At 53.4% G+C, this 14,677-nt stretch overlaps 1 protein-coding gene across 1 annotated transcript in view; it reads left to right on the forward strand.

The window, feature by feature from the left end:
• LOC134541259 (uncharacterized) overlaps window positions 1–14,677 on the forward strand; it is a 357,586-nt gene that overhangs the window by 128,001 nt on the left and 214,908 nt on the right. The window lies entirely within an intron of this gene.

Below are 14,677 nucleotides of genomic sequence, written 5' to 3' on the forward strand. Positions count from 1 at the left end.
CAACAAAAGAGCTGTTAGTCCTTCTCCAGATGTATCAAACGCTTGCAGAAACCCAAGGAAGTATTCTTTGATTATTGCGTTTTCTCCTGGTATAGCGTGAACAAATCTGACTACTAGAGTCATCTGTTCTTGGTGGCTAACGTCAGGTGTACAGTCAAGAATGATGGAATAGTAGGTAGCTTTATGCAATTCACTTAAGATGAATTCATTAACTTTACGAGCAAGTACATATATGAACTCATTTTGTATCTCTTTGCTTAAATAGTGTACATGAGTTTCTTTCGAAGTTATCCTGCGAAGATGTTCAGAGAGAACAGCGTCAAATCTGGAAATGTGCTCCACTAGTTTCAAAAAGTTTCCGTTATTTTCTTGGAAAATCTTATCATTAGTGCCACGAAAAGCTAATCCTTGAGCTCCAAGGAACTGCACTATAGTAAGAAGTCGCTTCAAAACTTCATACCAATGCTCTGTTTCTGATTTTATGATGCGTTGGTTTTCGTCGTCAATGGTTTTCCCTGACTTCAATCTCTGGGAAAGTTCTCGATAAGAAATGGCAGCTGTTATATGATGAGGTGACTTTTCGTGTTGGCGTAAGAATGTTGACATGTTTTGCCAATCAGAGTAACCCTCTGTTCCAGAAACAGATATAACTTCATTACTGAAGAGTTTACAAAAGAAACAAAATACTGAATTTTTCGATTTTGAGTACACGAGCCATTCTCTGTCGATTTCTTCTCCATTTGACAATTTTTGTTTATAATTGGCAACTGTGAAGCGTCTGCCAGATTTATGGTCAACAGGAAATTTAAAATGTTTAACCTGCACAGGGCCTTTCTCGACGAGAACTTGACGGATGTCATCGGTGATTTTAGCCGGCCATTCTCCACAGTCGTCAAGATTGTTCCTGTTTTCCTTGAGATGAAAATCCTGAAAACACATCAACACAGTGGTTAATTTCAGTGGGAACGCAACATAACGGCGTTCCCTTACCTCCCAAGAGTGCCGGAACGCAAGGGAACGCACGTAATTCGTAACTTGTAAAACTACAAATAAAAAAAAGTATATGGTTAGGATCAATTTTAGGCTTTGCTCGCGATCAGGGAGGGAAGTCAGTCATCTCGCTCGCGCTACACAATAACAAAACAAAAACCCCCGCCACTCTATTAAAACAGCTGTTTGTAAATGTTTGTTAGAAGTCTAGTCGGAAACCGAGAGGGTCAAAATCAGCACTTTAAGTATGTGTAATAATATAAAAATTGTTGTGATTTTTTTACATCGTTTTTTGATTTGGTTAACATTAATAATAAAGTTAAAAACGAATTTTGAAAAAATAATTTTTGTTCATCCTCCCTTAACGATTTCATGAAACAATTGAACAAAAAGCACCTAAAATATATTCAAATTTACCTGCAGTGGATGTTGTTCGATGTTCTCAGATTCAATTTGAACAGTTGGTCTAGATGATTTGGGTAATGGAATAACCAAAGTTTCCTCGGAATCAGAATCCTGAAACACGTGTAACACATGTTGGATACTAAATAATCCCATAGAAAATGCACAACAAAAGTTGAGAAAATTTGTAAGTAAGACGGAGAAAACTTAATTTTTCGTTTAGTTTAAAAGTACAGATACATATAATAATTGCTCTCTTACCTGCATAGTTTGTTGTTCTGCGGTGTCGTTCTTATGAGACTCAGACTCTACGGAAGAGCCAACTTCAGATATAACAAAAAATTTACTCATTGCTTTCGCCTGTTTTTCGTTTTCTCTTTCCATGTTTTCTTTTTCTATAAAAAGTACCCGAAGGTTTCTTCTTGTCCGCCATGATACCACCACAATAATAATATCAAACTGGACAGTGGCGTGTGCATGCACTTGTCGAGTTGACAGATAGCACTAGCACTGAGACTGAGCGGTGCAGTGAGCAGGCACTTACGTGGGTCGGGGGCAGCGGTAGGAGGGTGGGGAGGGCTTCACGTTGTGACAGGAAAGCAGGGAAGCGCCGCGCGGCGCGCACCACCACCACATGAGTCATCGCCATCGCATCACCACCGATGCTCGCATATTGCTGTATTAGCAAACAGAAACACTCTATCTTTTATAAAATTATAATCATGTTCATGGCGTTTATTTATTTATAAAACTATTTTGCTCAAATAAATTAAAAAATTTTTGTATTTTTTTTCCGATAGCTCCGTTGGCGCCACTGCCCGCGTGGCGCCACATGCGGCCGCATGGGCCGCATGGGCCTGGCGCCGGCCCTGCTCTCACCACGTCACCCTCCCCCCACTCCCCGAAACCCCCAACTTCCCCCTGGACACCCCCAGGGAACTCCAAAAAGTCATCTCTCAATTCCGCCTCTCTGAGGCCCCCGACTCAGACTCAATCCCCACCCCAATCCTACGCCACCTACCCCAGACAGCTATCGTATTCCTCACCAAGCTCATCAATGCCATGTTCATCCACTGCCACTTCCCCTCCTCATGGATGACAGCCATCGTCTGCCCCATCCCCAAACCTGGCAAACCACCGACCCTACCCTCATCCTACCGACCAATCTCTCTCCTTCCAATCCTATCAAAGGTCGCGGAATGGACCATCCTGTAATGCCTCATTGTCGTCACTGACCACAACCCTCTACCCAATCACCAGTTCTGCTTCCGTCCCCACCACTCCACATCCCATGCCATCGCCCGGGTGGAACTGCTGGTGGTACAGGGCTTCTCCCGGCAGCAACACACAGGCATGGTGCTCCTCGACCTCGCACAAGCCTTTGATTCCGTCCCACACGCTCAACTCATCCGCAGCCTATCCGCCACCGCAATCCCCCGCACCTAACGCGTCTTCTCTGCTCTTTCTGGAGGACCACTCTTTCCAGGTGAGAGTGGAGAACATCGTCTCTTACCCCCGACCCATCCAGGCTGGTGTCCACCGAGGCGCCATCCTGAGCCCCATCCTGTTCACCCTCCATGTTGCATACCTCACCCCTCCACCTGGCACCTTCCTTGTCCAATACGCTGACGACACATGCCTCTTCGCCTCCTCTGTCTCCGAGCCGTTGTTCAGGGATCGCCTCAGTTGCGGACTCACTTCCCTGAACACTCAATTCCTAGCGCACGGCATCGGGATAAACCACGCCAAAACCAATGCCATCCTGTTCTCCAGATACCACCCATGCCATGACCATCCCCCCAGAATCACCCAACACACCATCCCTTGGTCACCAACCATCCGCTACCTGGAGGCACACTGGACGCAGCATTCATATTCCTCCCGCATCTCAACAGTATCCATGCCAAAGCCAGAGCAGTCATGGGACAAAAATTGGCCCAGTTCTCAGCCCCACCTCCGGCACTTCCCTCCAGAACAGAATCACTGTCTATCGCACCCACGTTATCTCCTACCTCATGTATGCCTGTCCCACCTGGTCTCACTCATCCCTCTACAACCTAAGACCTATCACCAGGACGTACTTCCTTGGTACCCATCTTATCCTGGGGCTTCCCCGCACCACCCCCCGGCAAGAACTCTTACATGAAACCAGTCTTCCCCACATCCACGACACCATCTCCAAAACCACCAAGAAATTCGTCCACAAATGCTCCCACAGCCTCAACCCCCTCATCAGACAGATCGCCCTCCCTCCCCCCAACTCACCTCACCAGAAGACCGCTCTTCACGACGGATCATCTCCAGGCAGAGGACTCCACCGACGAGGACGACATCGACTCCAGCAGCGGGAGGGGCCGGCGGCTAACCCTGGGGACCAGCACAGCTACAAGAAGGCACTGCGGAACCAATAACAACACGGTACTGCACAACTCTTTACCTGACCACCCCACCGAAACGCAGATCCCGATGCCGGCCGCAAGGACCGGGCCCGAGCCAACGGACCCGGCGCCACCATCACATCTTCACCACCCTCACCACCAACGAAAACAAAGACACCACCACACATCACCACCAGTCTCCAAGGACTCAATTGTTGGAAGGGGCCCTGTGCCGTATTATGTAATATACTATAAATATATTTTTCTCTTGTTTAATGTAAACAAATTTTCTCCTCCATATGTAAATATTTTTGTACCTCTAGTTATTAATAAAAAAGAGTGAAATTTTTGGCGGGGTGGACCCCTGGGGGGGTTCCCCATTTAAAAAAAACTAAAAAAATTTTTGTATGAGAACCTCTATTCCAATTTTTTATATGCTGGTAGTTATGGGCCCACCCAACAGATAGCGACACATGTCGCGTGAAACATGGTTTCAGTTTCCACTGTAATAGTCGCACTTCTATATTTCTCTCCTTGATCTGTGCTCTCTATCTTTGTCGTTAGGACTTTCCCCCTGGAGTTACCTTTCGAGGATTATGCTCTAGGACTCCCCCCCCCCTGGAGCAGCCTTTCGAGGATTACGCTCTAGGACCTTTCCCTCCCTCCTATTCCTGGTTCACCATGCCTAGCAAGAGGTCAGGTCTCAGTCATCTCCGACAGCACCAACATCCAAGAGGCAAAGAGGAGCACCTGCAAACCTACCAGCAGGGCTACTTCACCAGCCAAACTCTTTTGGTCGAACTGAGCCTTGCCTACCTCCCCATTCATTCCTACAAGTTATCCCCTATCCCTTACTCTCTGGACTCTTCCCCAACCAGGTCCCTGCTCTTCCCACACCCCCAACCCTTCCTTCGCCCATCAAACCCCATAGTACCCTGATTCTGGTCGAATACCCCACCTCCCCGGCTCGCCGACCTTCGGCACCCTACTCAGCGAGCGACCCACCTTGCGACCCGAGGCCGCAGCCCCTCTCTGCCCGGCTGTTTGCCCGGCTGCAGGAACTGTTCGGCCATAACGACTGAGGTCGTTATGCCCCTGGGGGGGTTTTACCCCCTACATCAAGCAACTCCAGCACCAGACACTGTTACTGGGACACGTCAAGTTTGGGCAGTGGTCAGCAGATCTGCTGCCCCCTACTATGATTTTCACCTTCTTCAGCATCATCCACTTGTTAAACATGCAGCCTGCCAGTTCTCCACCATCAGACAGTATTGACATTGAGGTGACTGCTCCTCCTCGGCTTCCCGGTAATCCTCATGGTTCCCTTCCTAGCATGATGAATGCACAGGAAGACAGCATCACTCCTCTCTGTCCCCTGCTCGTGGGTTTATTGTTGGGGTTGGAGCCTAGGGTTATAGTGGGCCAATGAGGGACATTTGCTATTATATCCTGCTCTAACTACCTCGCGATGGTGACGATCTCCTTTAGTCATTTACACTATGGCGCCTGTAGTAACGTTCGAATTTCAGGCACTATCAGCTTAATGATGACCAATAGGAAGTTGCACACGTCCCTTCCTGTCACAGGTGCATATGCAGTCTGACCTTCCTGTAAACGAACACTATCACACTTTCTCCCTCAGCCTTGACAGAACAGTTCGTGCTTTCCGGATGCAAGCACACACGTGACACTGGTCCGGCTGCCTCCCCGTCAAAGCTATCAGGTTTTTGCGAAATGGGTCTCGGGGTTTGGGTTCGGCCAAGTGGCGGGAGGCAGGTACGTCTCCGTAGAGGTGATCCTTCGGCTGTTTAGGCCACCCAAGACACCTTACACTACAAATGATACACTCCGCTACATGAAGTGTGGTTTTTATTACACATCAACTTTTACATGGTGCTATCCATCCCCTGGCCGCGACTGTTCGGGGCTAGAGAGCTCTGCACGTGTACGGCTGTTCGGTGAATACCCCGCTTATAATGGAGAGAGGGGGAGTTTGGAGAGAACAGTACGTGGCGGACGTTGCTGCTGTGATGGCTCTAGGCTCGCGACGGCTGCTAAGACCTGCGCGCTGATGCACGGCCAGTGGTGTTGTAACTCACGCTCTAGTTGAGGTTGCGGAATTGGCGCGAAGGTGTCCTCTCAAAGTTGCACGAAAACGACCAGCCTCTCTGAGCTCCCAGTGGATACTGCCTCGCTCGTGTAGCACGGCACTACAGCAGGCCTGCTAATTGCACGCCAGAATCTCAGCACGCAGGAAACAGACGCAGCCAAGTTTAGGACATATTCGCATGTTGAACAATTGCATTAATAAATAAAAACATTTGATGAATTATACATTACATAGTTTATGTCTGTGAGAGTAAACATGTGCCCTTGAATGCTATAGTCCGGCAGAAGCACATTGCCACACCCGGCGGAGTGCTTCCGCCGAGGTGGCCGGTAGTGGTGCTAGTTGCGAGTCGTTCGGTGCACTCACACTCGTTGCACCATGTTGCACGTGCGGGCGTGTTTGTGGCACACTGCTTTGAGAGGCGTCGGATAGGCATCGCGTCCTGTGCGACTAAGAGGCGCACTATCGGCTGGCGTCAAATGGCCCCCTCTATTAAAGGCCGCTATGTGCACCGACGCCTCACAATGATCGCACGGGAGTGATGCACTCGAAGCGCTGCACTGGGGTGGTGTACTATGCCTGGGGTGAGATTCTAGGCCCTGACTGCCGCGAGAATCCCTCTTCAAACAAGAAAACGACTGTGTGCCTCCCTCACTATGCTCATTCCCCCTCAGTAGGGACAGTGATGTTTTGATGTGGATTAGCACCATTCAGTTGCACTTTGGTGGCACTGTAGGGTCCCTGGCCTTGTCCTGATTGGTCCATTCGAACTCAGCTAGGTGAACCGGAGCCCTGCGGGTCCTCTGTGGCTGCTGTGGAGGGGAGGGGGCTGCCACTTGCTTGGGTGTGATGTCCGGCGGGAATCACCCCTCCTGGGGCAAGAACTTGTCCGAGGTATTGTCCTCAGTCTCCTCCAGGGAAGTGATATCCTCAATAATGTATCTCCCAGGCTCGGCCAGGGTGTATGCCTGGCTAATGTGGTCTTTCTCAGGCTCGTCTGGGGCGGTGACATTCTCAATTATGTATTTCGCAGTTTCGGCCAGGGTGTAGGCATGGCTAACTTAATTATGTATTTACGGGGCTTGTCCAGGGATGTGATATCCATGGACTCATGTTCGTCTAGACAGCACGTCCAGACCGAAGCCTGCCGCATGCGTGATGGGTACCTTCCCCCAATGTCAGTTCCTTCCTCCCCCCTTCTGACTCATCACCTTACTCATCGACAGACATCTGGGGGTTGGCATCTGCTAAGCTCATGTTCAGCATCCATGATGGCTCATCCCATTCCTCTGTCTCCTCCTCGTCGTTCTGTTGCCATATCGGGGAGCCCTGTTGGGCGCCGCCCCCGGTGTCGATTGGAGGGCTCAGTGTACCGGCAGTTGGGATTTCCTGCTCGGGGGGGGGGGGGGGGCAATATGTATGGGCTCCAGTCCCATGTTGATATCAGATGGTGGGGCGGTGCCCTTTGGCAGAACCTGCTGGTTCGTTACCTGCTGGCCCTCTGATTGAGGCACCCTCGAGTTGGGCCCTGGTGACATGCCTTCCATTACCCAGGGGGGTACAGACCGCGTATGACGTGGTTCCGGATTTCCAGAACACTTCCCTTGGTTCCGACCACTTGGGGGCCAGCCCCGCACAGAAATTGCGAGCTACCGATGACAGATGGTGCTGCCTCTCATACAGCCACTGTCCAGGTTGTAGGGGCGTTGGGGGGTGACTGGTCTGTGGTGTGTGCTCTGATAGGAATTGGTTTTGCTGTTGCCTGGCCTGTTCCCTCCCTTCTTTGATCTCCGGACGGATTAGAGTGTCCTTGATGGCCGCTGCCACCCGGCACTCCCCTGGTAGGGAGAGGTTCTGTCCATACAGCAGCTCAGCTGGGCTGTGGCCTGTGACGGCATTTGTACGGCGCCTTAGACAATACGGTAACTTGGGTATACGTACATCCGACTTAGAATGGTTGTCCCCCAGGCGCAATATTAACTGTGCTTTTACTTCTTGGTTCCGACGCTCGATCGGATTGGCCTGGGGGTGATATATGGGAGTGGTGTAGTGGTCTAGGCCCCACCGACGACAGTCTGCTCACCAGAGCTTCCCACTGAATCTGCACCCATTGTCTGTCAGTAGTACCCTCGCGAAGCCATAGAACGGGAAAATTTCCTGGTCCAGTAGAGCCGCTATGGTCTTAGATCACACATTGGACACAGGGAAGGCCTCAACCCACCTTGTGAAGATGTCCGTGATGACCACAAATAATCTTTTGCCTCGAGTGGTCTGGGGATATGGCCCCATTATGTCGAGTGCCAGCATCTGGAATGGGTCACAGGGTCGACGGGGGCACTGTTGCTCCACTCTGTCCATCCGCCGTGCCTACCGCTGTTGGCAGCGCTGACACTGTCGCACATAACCCCTAAAGTCGCGGGTGATGCCTGGCCAATGAAATGTTTTGTGAATGTCCGTCTGCATCTGGTCTGCCCCAGGATGGCCAGCCAAGTCATGGTCATAGTGAAAATGTAGCACGCCAGCTCATGCGCCCCCGGGTACGTAGAGATGCCATGCCTCCATGTCGCCCGGCACCCGTGTCTGTAGTACTCTGTCTACTACCCAGTGATAGGGGTGGACTGTTCCCTCACCCGCCAGCACTTCGGTCTGAGTGGCCTCGTCCGTCTGCGGGGCGTGCTGCATGGCCACCACTAGGGCAGTGAGAGTTCGAACACCTGGATTGGGGCAATGTCTGGGGGCGTGGTCACAGCGCACAACACAGCTGGTGCCTCCTCCTCGGCAGCGACAGTTAGGGTACCTGGTGGGGGTAGCAGCCCCTCTCAGCTGCTACCGCTGCTGCTGCTGCCGTCCTGGGAAGTGGACCTAGGGTCGGGGTGACGTTACAGCTCATCAGCGAGCTGGTTGTACTGCCCCTTCACATCCTGGGCCACGAAGTCGAAGCTCTGGAGCATGAGTGCCCATAGTGTGAACTTCGACTTGTGGCCTTGGGCAGAATCCAGCCAGCTTAAACACTGACTGTCTGTCCTCAACGTGAAATGCCGGCCCTCCAGGTGGTGTCGGTACCGCCATATTGCCCAAACTACGGCCATGCACTCCTGTTCGTTCACATGGTACTGCCGCTCAGGATGGCCGAAATTGGCGCTCTTATACTCCACTACCTGGCGTTCCTCGTTTTCCCCTTCCTGGTATAGGACGGCCCCCATCCCCTCTTGGCTTGCATCTGTCTGCAAGTACAGCGGGGAGTCGGGCCGCAAGCGGGCGAGTCGGGGGCACTCCCGGAACTCGTGCTTGACGGTGGCCAGTGCATGATCTGCCTCCTCTGTCCACTGAAACCAGGTCTTCGGTGACAACAGGTCGGTCATAGGGGCAACTATGCTGGAAAAGTGGGGTACAAAGGATCTTAGCCAGTTCAAGAGACCTAGGAGTTTTTGTAGCTGCTTACAGGTGCTGGGTGCAGGTTTGGATTCAATGTGGTTCAGGTGTTTGGGCAGCAGTCGACAGCCTTTGGCATCCACGAGGTGCCCCAGGTACTGAATCTCTCGTGCACCCACGTGGCATTTGTGGGGGGTCGCACGTGAGTTCATGTCTTACCAGCCGCTCAAGGACCAGGCCTAGGTGGTGTGCATGGTCCTCCTACGATCGCGACCAGACGATCACATCGTCTAGGTACGCTGCAGCAAACTCGCCGGCATAGCCATCCAAGACTCTGACCATCATGGCTTGGATGGTCGCAGAGGCGTCCATCAGCCCGAACAGCATGGTGCAGAATGGGAAACGCCTCCCTTCAGGCGGTGAAAGCTGTTTTGTGCCGGTCCTCTGGGCATACCGGCACCTGCCAATATCCTGATTTTAGGTCGAGCGAGGTAAAGATGCATGCGTCGCCCAGCCCCGCCAAGGCATCCATGATGTTGTTGAGGGGTGGGGGGGCAGGTATCATGACAGCATTAATTGGCTTGAAGTTAACACAAAAGCGAATTGAGTCGTCCTTACGGACCATCACAATCAAACAATTGTAATGGGACTCACTTGGTTCATTGATGCCATCGCGCAACATCTCAGTGATCTGTATCTGGATGACGTCATTCTCCTTGGGCCCGAACCCGAATGGATTGACGAACCGGGGTTCAAGTGGCCTGGTCGGAATGGCGCGCTCAGCGACCGTGGTGCGTCGTAGCATATCAGTAGCGGCAAACACTTGTGGTTGTTGTGCCAATACCCGGTTAATTAGGTCTATCTGCTCGGTGGGACACCATTTTACAATTCATCTATGGTGATGGGGTTCTCTGTCCGAGGTGGTAGCAGCCGACCCAGGCCATACACGGTATGCATCTCCTGCTTGCCGATGTGCACGTTCCCCGCCTGCACTTCTACTGTAGCATCCTCCTGGGCTAACCATGGCAACCCTAAAATCAACTGGTCCCTGAGCCCATCCATCACAAGGACGGTGGTTTGACTGGTGTGATCTCTAATGGCAAGGGTGATTTTGGTGCGGCCGACTGTAAGTGCCTTCGCCTCCTCGGTGGCTTATTGTATGTTCTCATGCTCCGGGATCAGGCCCCCCTTGGGTATGAGTTGAGCTGACATGTAGGAATGACTGGCAGCCGTGTCCACTAATGCATGCACCGGGTTGCCCATTCATGGCCACCGGTATCCAAAGTAGGTACCCAACCTCAGGTCCCAACTGTATCAGGTGGGGCCACTCACCCGACTGCTCCAGGGTTGCTGCCACATCACTGGTGGCTCCTGGTGGCTGGTGTAGCTCGCCGGCGACCTGGTGCAGGCCGCTGATGGGTGGCACTGGTCACGCCTGTCCATCCTTATGGGGTACACCAGTGAATCAGGAGGCACCACAGGATCTATCGGGGTCTCTGGGGGCACCCGGTGACTGGTGCATACCGCCGGCGACCTGGTGCGGGCCCCTGATGTGTGGCGCTGGTCACACTGTCCGTCCTGATGGGGTACACCAATGTATCAGGAGGCACCCCAGGTGCTGCCGGGGTCGCTGGGGGCACCCGGTGACTGGTGTAGCTCGCAGGCGACCTAGTGCGGGATGCTGACAGGTGGCGCTGGTAACCCCCCTCCGTCCTGACAGGGTACGCCGATGCATCAGGAGGCACAGCAGGTGCCGCCGGGGTCGCCGGGGGCTCTCGGTGGCTGGTGCCATATTGCAGCCCTGATAGGGCAGACATCATGCCAGTGGTACTCTTCCCTCTCGCAGTACTTGCAGCGCGGTGCCCTGTCTCGTTGGCCTTCCGATCTCGCGCCTCTGCGTTTGTCATGCTGGGTCTGCTGGTTGCCCTAGTTCTGACTGCTCGGTGAATGGTTGCCGCGCTCCCGCGCTCCTGTTTGCCTGAGTGGGCCCTGTGACTGTGCCAGCACTACATAGGAGACTACTGCAAGCGCGTCCTGAGGTGTCGTCAATTCCGCGGTGTATGTCTCTTGTCGCTGCATTGGGGAGCTCCTTGGTTGGTGCAGGCTGTGCAGGTCATGATCCACCTCTTTTGCCAGTTGTACGAAGTCCTCTAACCCCCGTCTGGTGACGCTCCGCAGGAACGGCCGTAGCTTGGGGACCATTAACTCCACGACTACACCCAAAGCTGCACTGATGTGGCCCCCTGGGACCAGACGCCTGTGCTACCGGAATTTGTTCCGTATAAACGTCTCCACGTCCTCATCGGTGGCCTGGGGATGGCAGAATAACGTGTGCGGGCACTGCGCACGTGCGCCGTCGAAACGCCTTTCGAATCTGACCATGAAGTCATCCCACTCCATCTCAAATTCACAATCATTGCCTACCAGTCGAGTGCATTCTCCCGCAACCGCTCGCTGACCCATTCAGTCCACTCGTTGAGCATCACTGCGAACCAGGTCAGACGATCGCCGCAAGTCGCGTGAACTGGCCGGTATCCTCGTGCGCTTGTCCTGTGAACTCCGGCAATGTCATGGTTCCGGTGTTACTTGTGATGCTCATCGCCTGTACCTGCGGGGGTCTCGTGGCTATGTTCTCGCAAGCAGAACACATGAACAGACCGTCTCTGAAGTTAAGAAATTCCCGCGCTTCTGTACATCTACGGTATTTCATTGCGCTGCAATGATGGCAATACGCAACTTCGTCTGGTTGCCTGTGCCATCTTTTCGCACTGCATTTATGTGTTCCCGTCGTGCCCCTCCCTTCTTCTGGTTCAGTCGTTATGCCTGTGCCACACGTGTACATCGCGCCCGCGCCCGTGTTGTTGACCGGTGTATGCGGTCGGGAGGACTTGTCGTACAGATCTCCCATGTCAATGGATATGTCCGTGTTGGCTTTCATCGCGATCGCGGGTCGCGGCTGTCCGGCTTGTGTGCCAGGTTGAAGCGGTGATATGACCCGATGGCCCCGCGCACGTGTTCCCTGGCGTTCGCGTGGCCGCTCGGTGTGATGACTAATTTGCTTCGGCTAATATCGGCTCGGCTCGTGCGGTGACGCTCGGCCGAAGCTGCTATTAATCGTGCTTGTGAAGAGAAGGGGAGGGGATCGGTGCACACTTGGCCGCTCGGAGTTCGTTGCTGGAGGGGTGGGGGTGGCTTGACCTGGTTTAGCTGGTGCGTCCCGTTACCCCGCGCTAGCCCTTCCAGTGACGTACGCCCGAAGTCCTTTTTTTTCTTTGCGAGTTATGCCGTTGTCGCCCGCGTTTTCCCGTCAGTTTGCGCTGTGTGTCTCCCGCGGCTTAATTTTTGCTAGATTTTTCCCGTTTCTGATGTCATTAATTTTGGAAAATTAGTCCGAACTTTGGTCGCCACCCTAGTTGGGTGCCATTTTGACACCGGTCTGGCTGCCTCCCAGTCAAAGCTATCATGTTTTTGCAGAATGGGTCTCGGGGTTTGGGTTCGGCCAAGTGGTGGGAGGCAGGGACGTGTCCGTAGAGGTGATCCTTGGGCGGTTTATGCCACCAAAACGCCTTACACCACAAATGATACACTCTGCTACGTGAAGTGTGGTTTTTATTACACATCAACCTTTGCATGGTGCTATCCATCATCTGGCCGCGACTGTTTGGTGCTAGAGAGCTCTGCGTGTGTATGGCTGATCGGTGATGACCCCGCTTATAATGGAGAGAGAGGGAGTTTGGAGAGAACAGTACTTGGCGGACCTTGCTGCTGTGATTGTGTGGATGATTGGTTGGATTATTTTAGGTTAACCACATAATTGTGCATCACATCGCAGGTCTTAGCAGCCGTCGCGAGCCAAGCGCCATCACGCAGCAGTCGAACTTCAGACCTGGACCAGGCAAGTTGTGTGTCGCGCCCCGAGGATCTCCGCTCTACCTGTGAACTGGCCCAGAGGGTCTAAACTTAGGCTAGTTGGCGCCCTCAGCGACGGCAACATCGTAGCAGGGACCGGTAGGGCGACAAATGGCGCCCAGCTAGTGTGGCTACCAAATTTTAGGCAAATCAGATAAAAATTCAGCTTGCCAGATTCGTACAGCGCAAACCAGTGAAAAACGCATGCGAAAACGGCATAACTCGCAGGGTAGGGACAAAGGACTTCAGGCGCGCAGCACTAGACAGACAGGCGCTGGGTAACTTGACCCGCCGGAGAAATAAGTTCACGGCACCCCCCATACCAGCAGCGGGCAGGCTCCAGGACACCAACCCTCCACCCTCGCGCCGAGAGCGCGAGAGAACGCCTGAGGATCACCGAGGCAACACATTTCACCACCGACCGCGACCGCGCAAACATTCGCGGGGCAAGGACGTGCGGACAAGACCGCTCGGACGATAGCAAAGGGAGCGCCCTCCCGGATCTGTCCGCGCCCGCCATCGACGCCGCGATCCGTCGTGCGGGTCTGACAGCTGCAAACCACGCCATATACGTGGGAGCTGACGTAACCATCGCCATGGAGGAGCTCTGCGACCGCTGCGGAAAACCATACACCAACAACAGCTGCGCTGGTGAGTACCCTCATATGTGCTGCACATGTCAGTTTCCGCACTTAAGGGCAGAGAGCAATATCCGAGCCCCAACAGGCCCTCTGTGCGCCGCGAACAGGTGTCCGGGCCGCCATGACGAAGTAGCGCATTGTCAACAGTGTGGAACTATCAGGCACCACGCATTATGCGGACGCACTCGAGTTTGTAAACTTCTGCGACGGACTTTAACTATGTGTAGAATGCGAAGGACGCGCACGTAGGCGACAGAGTGGCTCCCTGGCCTTAGTGCACCGCCTCCCTAGTGGACCTGTCACTCTCCCAGAATTCACGGGCCACGCCCACGACGACCCGCGTTTATTCCTAAGTGCCTGTGAAGAGAAACTAACCCGGCACAACACAGCGCCCCAAGACTGAACGGAGCGGGTCAGCGGAAAGCTGCCGGGGGAAGCGCGCACTTGGTGGTCTCAGGCGGGGGGATACGATGTGGGCTGGGAAGACTTCTCATGCAGGTTGGATGCTCGGTTCAACGACGCGCGCACCCAGAACAAGTGCCGCAGTGAAATGTTCAGCTGCGCGCGCAAGAGAGTGGGGAGAATGTGGAGGCATTTGTTTATGGCAAACTCTGGCTTTACCACCGCCTTTCACTCGGGGGCCGCGCCGACGACGTGCTCCTTTCATCGTAGAGTTGGTGTCTCTCGAACTACGCCCATTCTTGCGCAGGGTAGTTGCGCACGGACTTGAAAACTTCCTCGCCCAAGCCAGGGACATAGAATACGATCTGATGGCACACCGTCGTACCAAAAACATCGCGACGCCACGCCCAACTCTACAAACTCAGGAGATGGTGCAACCAGAGGAGGCTCAAGCAGTCGTTCCGTACATAGAA

This window comes from Bacillus rossius, chromosome 18 (genome assembly GCF_032445375.1).
Source record: "Bacillus rossius redtenbacheri isolate Brsri chromosome 18, Brsri_v3, whole genome shotgun sequence".
In the NCBI taxonomy this organism is placed as follows: domain Eukaryota; kingdom Metazoa; phylum Arthropoda; class Insecta; order Phasmatodea; family Bacillidae; genus Bacillus; species Bacillus rossius.